This window comes from Ceratotherium simum, chromosome 2, assembly GCF_057802395.1.
Source record: "Ceratotherium simum simum isolate JZ-2026a chromosome 2, ASM5780239v1, whole genome shotgun sequence".
NCBI lineage: Eukaryota > Metazoa > Chordata > Mammalia > Perissodactyla > Rhinocerotidae > Ceratotherium > Ceratotherium simum.
In genome coordinates, this window is record NC_141901.1 from 51,245,368 (window position 1) to 51,255,779 (window position 10,412).

Sequence of the window (10,412 nt, forward strand, 5' to 3'; positions counted from 1 at the left end):
TGGAACCTCTGAAGTTTGATTTCCCACTTTACAGTCAGCTAGAGATTAGGAATGGAACAAAAGACTAATGCAGAGTTTCACTTTGCATAACTAGTTTAGCTCATCAAGGCCTTCATTTCTATCCACAGTCTAATGGAGGCAGTAACATTTGTTGTCATTTTCCTGCGTCTGAATCTGTGGAGCTGATCATAGGAATCTACGAATTCTTAGACTCTTTTTGTTCAATTGCGGTGGGAAACAACAGAGGGACAATAATAGTTTCATTTATGGCTGTTTAGGCCAATAGCTAGGCTCAACCAGGTATGGCTAAAAAGCAAGCAAACAAACAAGACGTTACTTATTTGAAAGTCATTTTTAATGATCTTTTTCCTAATAAAATGTAGGTTTTCACCAAAATGCCAAATCGAAATATTCTGTCACTTATTAATAACACAAAATAGAACAATAGGTCTCAAACTTGAGTTGTTAATCATCTGGGAAACGTGTTTAAAATGCAGACTAGTTGGCCCAAACCGCAAAGAGTATGATGCATAAAATCTAGGGTGGGCTCAAGAAGCTGTATTTTCAGCAATTACTGTAAGTGGATTTTGATGCTTGTGTTTCTGGAACTAGTCTTTGACAAACAGTTATAGAGTAAGGTTTGAAGAATTACATACCCATGGATGTAAATTAAATACCTTCCAAACTAAAAATTGTTTGTTATTAATCACTGGTTAATCTAACTAGTTTAATTTATAAATAAGTATTTCAACTTTCAGTAACATTGGTGAGTTAAACATAGGGAACTGAAGACATAGTTGTCTTCAACTCACCTGAAATTCCAATAAAATGACAGTAAATGGATTTTTGTAAAAGTCATAAATCCACAAGAACAAAGGAAAACAGGAGAAAAGACGACACTAGAAGAGAGATGTAAACGAAATCTTGGACGTCGTAAGGTGGATAGATGAGTGGTAAATGGTGTAGCAGTGTGGAGGAAGCAGAAATCTCCGTGTGCGATGGGGGAAGTGATAATGAGAAGCCAGTTTGCTCCAGTGGGCCTCATAGAGGCTCGGAGATCAGAGGCACCAGAAACCTCTGCATTTAGGGATGAGGAGTGGGGCTGAAAAAAGGAGCATTGATTCATAGTCTATAGGAGAAGCAGTCAGACTGCAGGTCTCTTCCCCTATCCCACCAGGAGACAGAAGATTTATGCTCTAGAAGTTGACACAGGGGCTCTAACCTCAAGGATACCAGGTCAGTGAAGGAGAGGGGTGCCTATTATCAATTTATTGCCTCTTACTTCCAAATCCATTCTTCTTTGCGTTGATGTGTGATACTGGAGCTGGACCCCGTAAACATTTCTTCTTTGCTGGCTGGCTCAATATTAGGCTTTGTCAACAGAAAGTTCTAGTGTGACACTACAAGGTGATAGAAGCAGGAAGGTGCTTGCTTCCCTTCTGGTTCTGTTTCTCCTACCATTTCACTCAGTGAGGGAGTCAGTGGATTGACATAGGAGGCCTGGTGGTGCTCACCTCAGCAATCCTCACGACCAGCTCCAGCCACACTCAGCCCATGCTCCGTCTGCCTGGCAGCCACTTCCATGGCAGCTCCAGCCAGGCCTCAGGAGACTGTCTCCCAACCCGATGGCCATTTCCACAGCAGTTCAGGCCATCCACCCCCTCTGCAGTTGTAGGCCACTCCTACAGACCATCTCTGGCGGGTGCCCCTCTTTGCCACAGGTAGGCCGTGTGTTCCCGTGGTAGCGATGTCCTCTTGGAGGAGATCTCATCTCAGCCTTGGTTGTGTGCTGAGGAGGGGCAGCAGTGTGCCCCTCTTAGTTCCTAGTCCCGTGTGCTTTATGACCCACTCTCCCTCAGTCTAAACAGTCTAAAGGTCATAACTGCTTTTTTTTTCTTTTCTTTTTTGCTACTTCTGGAGCTTTTAGAGGCCCCCTTTTTTTTCTTTGGTACTTAATCACTTTTTATTTGCTAATATTTCTTTACATTAAATTTCCCTCTGTTCAAATTGCTAGTGTGGTTTCTGTCTTTTGATATAGGGCAAGGGATTGAAAGTGGGGTCTAAGTGAAAATCTTCATATTTGAAGACGAGATTCACAGTTTCCTTCCTTCCTTGACTCCCAAAACACTAGCATCCAGGATTATATCCTCACGCAGGATGATTCCTCCTTAAAGAAGCTGACCAACCCAAGAGAAGAGACTGACAACACTGACATTTTCAGATTCTACAACCAAATGGCCAGGCCCCCACCTGACAGCCCTGCAGTGAAGCCCATTGGTCACCAAACTCCACCTGTGAGTGCAATCAGTTTTTTGTTCCTTGCTCATAAATATGAACAGACAGCTAAGAATTACTATGTGTCTACGGGAAGTTTTCACCATGAAAGACAGTTTTAGTAACAAAATTTTGGTAACAAAGAAGCAGAAAAAAATAAGTTAAAAGAAAAGGAAACATCCTGGTTTTAATATCATCTGAGGCATGAGATATTGTATCCAGAAGGGGAAAAAAAAACTATAAAATGAGCATTCAGAAAATGGAAAAGAGCTCTTAGAAATTAAAATGATGATAATCAAATTAAAAGCTCAACAGAAGACTGGAAGACAAAGTGGAGGAAATCCCCTAGAAATTAACCAAAAAGACAAAGATACAGAAAAATACAAAAATTGGAGCATCAATCCAAGAAATTTAATTATACTAATAGGCATTCTAGAAAGAGACAACAGAGAAAATGAAATAAGAAATTTTTCAAGAAATCTCCTGGTCCGGAAGGACATGAGTTTCCCCATTGAAAAGGACCCTCTCAGCTCCCAGAACAATGATGCAAAGACACATCATTGAGAAATTTTAGACAATCGGGTCAAAGATAAGATCCTAAAATCAGAAAGCCAGTAGACTTCTAGTCAGCAATGCTTAAAATTGGAATACAGTAGAGGAATGCCTTCACAATTCTGAGGAGAAAAGATTAACAACTTGGAATTCTCTCCCCAGCCAAACTATCAATCAAGTGTGAGGGTAGGATAAACACATTTCCAGACATGCGAGTCTTAAACATTTTGCTTCCTTATGCCATTTCTAGGAGGCTACTGGAGAATGTGCTTCATCAAATCAAGAAACAAGAAAATATGAGAGCTGTGAAACAGAGTATCCAACATAGGAGAGAAGCAAAGAGAATTCTCAGATGCACATTTACAGAAGGTGAGGAGGACGAGAACCCTAAAGAGTTATCTCAAAAAAAAAAAAAAATGATAGATTACCTTACATGTTTACCTTGCTGAGAGGAGTCTTAACACTTTCAGAGAGTTGAGAGGAAGAGTTAGTAATAGAGCAAATAAAAATATATAGTAATTATTTCCAGGACATTTTAAAATATAAGAAAGGATATTAATCACAGTACAGTTTGTGGCTCAGCTATGAATAATAGGTAGTCATAACAATGTAAACATTGAATATTGGTTTTTCTAACCAAAAATCATGCTAAAAACCATACTACAAGGATGGAGGAAGAGAAAAGCTTGTGTGGGTATGTTGGAGGGGGAGGTAGTTGTAAGATAGCTAAATCCTCATTTTCCATAGTAGGAAAGCAATAAATAGATAATACCCAAACTTGAAAAATCAAGAAATATTAAGTATAAGCATATAGATCAATATAGATATAAATATCAGAAGAAATGTCTGAAAGAGTTGGAAATGGTTCCCTGTAGGAAATACAACTGGGGGTATAGAGAAGAGGTAAGAAAGAGACTGCCCTTCTTTACTGAAAGCCTTTTAGCACCTGTTGAATTTTAATAGTCTGTGCAAGTATTATGTGAATCAATAATTACATGTGAAGATATAGAATTCCAGTGACTTGAAAGCCATCACTATTATTTGTGTTATTTTTGAGGCATCATGTTGGGGGTCCTCAAGACCACTTCCAGGTTTGGTGATTTGCTAGGAGGACTCATAGGACTCAGCATATAGTTGTTCTCGGGGCTATGATTTATTACAGCTAAAGGAGGCAACATAAAATCAGCAAAGGGAAAAGGAGCATGGGCAAAGCCCAGAGGAGACCAGGCACAAGCTTCTGAGAGTCCTCTCCCAGTGCAGCCATACAAAACACATTTAATTCTTCCAGCAATGACTTTGATAACACACGTGAAATGTTATCTACCAGGGAAGCACATTAGAGACTCAATGTTCAAGGTTTTTGTTGGGGGCTGGTCATGTAGACACCCTCTGCCTAGCGCATAGAATAAGTCCAGCTCCCAGAAGGAGAACAGGTGTTCAGCACAAGCCACACTGTTTACATAAACTGTTTAGGCACAGTGAACCACTCTTATCATTTAGGGAAAGTTTTACATCAGCCTAGGGAACTGTTTACCATTCAAATTCCCAGATGCTCGTCAACAGCCCACCTAGCAAAGCAGGTCTTTCCAAGGATAGCAGTCTTAGGCTGCTATGTTAACTCTTTTCTGCACAGGCATTAAAAGACTTGACAAATATTCTTATAACCTATTAGAAAAGTGCTGAGTGAATTGGAAAGACCCTGCCTGGAATTAAAGTCAGTCATGAGATCCGAGTTCAAATCTCACCCAGTGCACTTTAGTGGTCATGTGACGTTGGGAGAGAAACTGAGACTATTTGAGGCTTAGTTTTTCCATAAGGCTAATGGAAAGTTTGAAGGATATTATACACAGAAACGGCTGCTCAGGAAATGTTGATTGTTTAAAATTTTGTGATTTTGCCTACTGAATTTTCTCCCTTTTAGACTTCAGCCTTTACTTCTCACTCAGCCTCCCTTGCACTGTTTTTGCTTCAAAATAAATTCTACTCCAAGGAGTTTTTAAACATTTCCTTCACATAGTTTGTCTTAGCCACATAGAAATTTCTGCCACTCTTCATGTGCGCTTATCAGTAAGAGGCTGTGCAGCCTCCTTAGCTCAGGGTGAAACCCTTTGATGGGTCCCTTACCAAGAGAAACCACATCAGTGTAACCAGCTTTGAGTGGGTTCCCCAGTGGGGGACTCCGGCAGCTTTCCTCCGTATGTCTCTGGTTTGCTTTCCTTCACAGCAACTCCCTCCAGGGCTGAAGGATGAAGAACAATTCCCCTAAATTCACCTTTCCTCACTGTGTCCACACTGCTGCCCTCAAGGAAGCATTCTGTACAAAAGCCAGCGAGTCCATTGACTCAATGACCATTGTCCACTCTCCATTTGTCCCTATCTTGCCTCCCCAAATCCACTGGTTTCTGACCATCTATCTTCTCTGAAGCAACTCAACACAAATCCTTGGCCCTGTGGCACATTCTCCACCTAGCCCTAAAAGTCTATTTTCTATATCATAGGACTGTTCTGAAAATTACATGAGATAACAAATATGAAACTTCCTGGCAAATGTAAAATGTTATGTGAATCACAAATGTCATTTTATCATGCAGTTTTAGAATTCTGCATATCTACCTATTAAATGACAATTATTTACACATAAAGTGCCCCAATATGATATAATTAGGGTCCTAGAACCCCAAAGACTTCATAACTAAAGTTTATTCCACTGTTTTAAAAATATTTTTATTAGTAATACTTTTTATTAAATTTAAATTCTTGGTCAGAATCCCTAATATTTTATCAGTTTAAGTTTTTTTTACTTGAAATTTATACCACTTATTTATTATTAAATCAATCAGTCAAAAATGAGGCTGTATTGATGAACACAATAACTTTTAATCAGAGGTTATAGATAACAGTTTGAACTTCATGTTAGCCAATTGATTGCTGTGTTTTATTTCAAAGGCATGACATTGAGAAAATCATAATTACACAGGATGAAAATCACAAAACATAAGTTTTTAAAAAACGCCTTGCTTTAAATCTAACAATACTCCTTAAATAACTGTTTTAGAAGCTTGAAAAGGGAATAGAGTGTCTTGTGACTGTTTCAAAGTTGAATCATTCACAGTATCTAATAACTGCTGTCATTCTTTAATTGGTTATTATTCTATGTGGAAAGCGTGAATAAATGGACTCCTCAGATAACAGAAGTCTCCACTATTTGGAAGAAAATGCATTTTAATCGAGTGGTGACCTTTTTAGTATTAGGATATTTAAATTTATGGCATTTTACAAAGTTTCATGCAACTTAGTTCTTGTCTCTGATAGAGAAGCATTCAGCTACAAAACTGTAAATCTAATTTACTTTTCATATTGATCCCACACTTGTTTCAGTTTCATCTCTGTCACTCTCTGCACTTACAAGCTCAGTGACATTGTTACTGTGCACCTCCACAATGATTTTACTGAATTTATTAAAAATATTAGTAAGAGACGCAAGCTTGTACAGCCATGTTATATTGCAGAGATATTTAGCTAATGGAATCTCTTTATCAGCTTCCCTTGAAGTGATTTCTTGTCTCGTTTGATTTATTTTTACAAACATCCTGTCTCACATTTCACTATGAGGCACTAAAATTTGGTCCTCTCAGTCCACAGCATTACAAATAATGCTGAAAAGTCCTCAGTTAAAGAATATACCTTAATCAGGTCAGATAATTTGTGTGGAATTACCCAACACTGGGAAGATTCTGGCATCTTCTTAGAAATTCCTGCATCTCCCTTCGGCACATGGTGATTCACTGAGCACGTCTCAGCGGCAGCATTTATATGTGTTACAACTTGTGCAGTTTTCCTACTACTTTTGTGTTCTCGGTACATACGGCATTGCCGTTTTGCCGGTTTATTTGATGGAGTGTTGAAATTGATCCCAACAATTAGAAGTGTCTTCTCCTGTTATGTAATAAGTCTTGCTTGTTTGTACCTGCGAGATCACATTACATAAGAACAAGCAAAAAAGTGAGACCCACAGCATTACTCCCCTCCACTCAGCCTTTTCATTTCAAACTAGAAACGACTATGACAATGTTTAAATCTCACACACCAGAATGTCTTCGAGAGTCTTAGGCTTATAATAAGGGAAGCATTGTCACTCTTTAACATCTGAAAGGAGTGCGTGGTGGAGAAATTGCTAAGAGTGTTCTCGGAAATCTTGGGGTCTACCTTTGCCAAGAAGTCAGAAACAGGATGTAGTGGACTTTCAATGAGTCATTAATTTGACATTCATTGGCGCTTTTGTTGACAGAATTTAGAAAAAACGAGTTTATTTTCATGGCTGCCACTAGGACTAATTCTAGGGATAAAATGCAGGGCAGCTGCCTAGAAATCCTGGGCGGTGTAATCCTGTGCCCCCTATTTACCAGTGGGGAGAGGGAGGGTGCTGTGCAACTGTAAATCCAATGGGCTCTCAAGAGATTTGAATTGACCCTCAGTGCTGGTGTCTGGAAATCCATCATTCTACATAGACACAGGGACTCGAGCTGAATGAATAATTAGTGAGGTTTAGAGAATTCAATTCAACTAGTTTTTATTGAGTGCACTGTGAACACACAGTGTTTGGGGCCAGGTGCGGGAAAAGGCAGGAAACAAGGATGGGAGAAAATATGCCACAGTATATGAAATGGTTCTAATCCTCAGGAGCTTTCAGTATTGATAGAGAGACAATACACACTTGGGAAATAATGAGAAAACTCTAGAGACGGTGTCTGGTATGTAAAACCATATACCGAATATAGATGAGTGTCAAGATCAGACCTGTGGCCTCAGCATGAACACGGATTGGATGGGGCTAGGGAGGCAAGGAGACTGTCAAGAGGCAGTTAATTGGTACAGGGAGAGATGATGTGTCTACATCAGGGTAAGAGCGAAAGAGGGCAGAATGATGATCTTGATAGTAGTGCCACAGGGAGTATTGACTGACACTAAAATCAAACTCTTATTTTGACAGTGTCAATTTCTGCCAAACATATTTTTGTGAAATTCTAAAGTCAGTTGTAAAGCAATCTATTTGTTCTAAGCCAATTTCAACTCCACTGACTATCAAAACTTTCTGTAAGAAAAATCAAATATAGGACTTCTTATTAGGAGAGTTCTGGAAATGATGGAATTATCAGAGAAACTAAATTTAGATCTTCCTGAAATTTATACTTAAGCTGAATACAGTTAGGTGGACAGAATAAGAAGAATAGGAATGAGGGAGATGATATTTTAGTGATTAAAATGATCATCTCAACATAAATCCTATTTTAAAAAAAGTTTGTGGTAGACATTACTTGTGTCCTGCAACGGGGGTCTCCTCCCCTCCAGACACGTGGAAGATTACACCTTCCCAGTCCTTTGAAGTTAGGCAGAGCCATATGACTAACTTGGAACAATGCTGTCAGCCCACATGATGTGGATCACTTCCTGGAGGAAGCTTTTAAGTGCAGGCGCGTGATTCTCCATGCTCCTCTTCGCCTGCCACACTTGCGAAGGAGGTCACCAGCACAGATGGAACAGCAAAGCATGGCTATCAGCCTGGATCCCTGAGGCACCTCATGGAGGATGGCTGCCCTGAAAAGTCAGCTGGGACCTCAGTGGATATTGCATGAATGAGAAATAAAGCTTTGCTGTGTTACCCCATGAGATTTTGGGATGTTTGTTATCACAGCATAGCTTGTCCTGTCCTGATTGGTACACTTTTTGATTTTTCCTTCAATTTTCAGTTAAAAAAATTTGAATCTGGCTTAGTTAGCTCATTGTTAGAGAATAGTTTTAATAAGGCCGAGGACACAGATTTAATCTCCATGCAGGTCAGTTAACTTTGTGGAGAGAAAAACTGTTTTAGGAATCCATGGGACTCAAACTTGGTGTGCCTTCTCAGATTCATCTCCAAAGACACTGCTTGCCTCCCCGACTGTACCATCACCAGCATTAATCTGCTGGCACCCTGCCAAGATTTCTGAGCTGTCTGGAGACCCCGTTAAGACCAGCACAGTTCTCACATCTCACACACCAAGCCTTGTTTGTGTCGAGTCACATGTCTGCTTCTGGAACTTGAATAAAATGATACACCGTGAAGCATGGCATCTGGCTTTCTGAGCAGCCAAGTGATGTCACCCAGAAGTGCAGGGGAGTGAATTCTGCCCAGGGTAAACCTTGACCAGTGGGAAGCAGGAGATGGTGAGAGCCAAGCAAATAGAGTTTTCTCTTCCTTTCTCCCTTCTATACAATACGTTGAGGCAAGGATTTTTCTTGCAACATTTCCAGAGCAAACTCCACCCGAGCAGTCTGTTTTCTCCGTGGCTCCTTGGTAATGCATCGCATCACACAGCTGCCTATTTTTCCTAGCCTCACGTCCCTTTTTCTCACCCTGAACACCATAGGCTTGCACCTTCTGAAAAGGTGGTGGCACTTGAGTCTTCTTTAGGCTCTATAGAGAACCTGGACTGATGAGGAGTCCCAGACTTCACTCCAAAGTTCAGCCAACAAATTCACAAAATTAAGCCGTAGAACCTTCACAAGGGGCCCGAATTAGAAAAGGTGGGAGCTTAAAGAGGCTCCTTATACTTTATTTCATCTTGCATCTCTGACTTCCCATCTAGTGTATTTTTTGATTCTGTCTGAAATGGACATCTTTGAGAAGTTTCCTGAGTATGGAGTTCTCTGGGTTTTGTTTGTTTTTTGGTTTGGAAATATCTTTATTTTACCCTTGTTCTTGATAAGTAATTTTGCTGGGTACATTTCTACCTTGACAGTTATTTTCTCTTAGCAGTTTGAAGATCTTGTTTCACTGTCTTCTTGTTTATTTCTTGCTGTTGATAAGTCTTCAGGCAGTCTTTCATAGGTAATCTGCCTTTATCCTCTAATTGCTTCCAGGTTCCCTTAGTCGTTGGTGTTCTGCAGTTTCACCACAGTGTGTCTAAGTGCAGATTATTTTTTATTTGTCTTGCTCAGCATTTATTATGTTTCCTTGAGCTAAGGATTCAGGTCCTCATCAATTCTGAAAAATCTTCATGTAGTATCTCTTCAAATAATGCCTGTCCTGTGATAGGAGGAGAGTCTTTGGAAGTAACACTCTTGGCCTCTCCCTGTCTTCTCGAGTTCTCTGCTGGGTGTGAGGATGACTTACCCAATGGGTGAGGTCGTGCTAAGTATCTGAGCATGCTCAGCTAAGCTGTCGTGCTCTTTCTCTTCAGGAGCTGAGTGCAGGGAGTACACATTCCTCTCTTTCTGCTAAAATTTTTCAGGGCAGATACTGTGGAGGATGTGGGAACAGAGCAGGGCTTCAGTTGTCCAGCCCTGCCTGTGATGGGGTAGGTAAGTTTGCTTAACTCTGAAACACAGTATTAGGAAGACTATTATTAATGCACATCTATTCAACAGTTCCATCAGTAATAAATCTGGCATTTTTATCTCCATCTGCCTGAATCCAATGCACCTTCTTCAGTTGGTTCCAAACACAGTGGAGAATGGAGTGTCATTTATTGGCCTTCCCCTTATACCCCAATATCCCCGAGTCCTTGTAGTCTCTTATTCTGAAATTCTAGTTATTCACATATTAG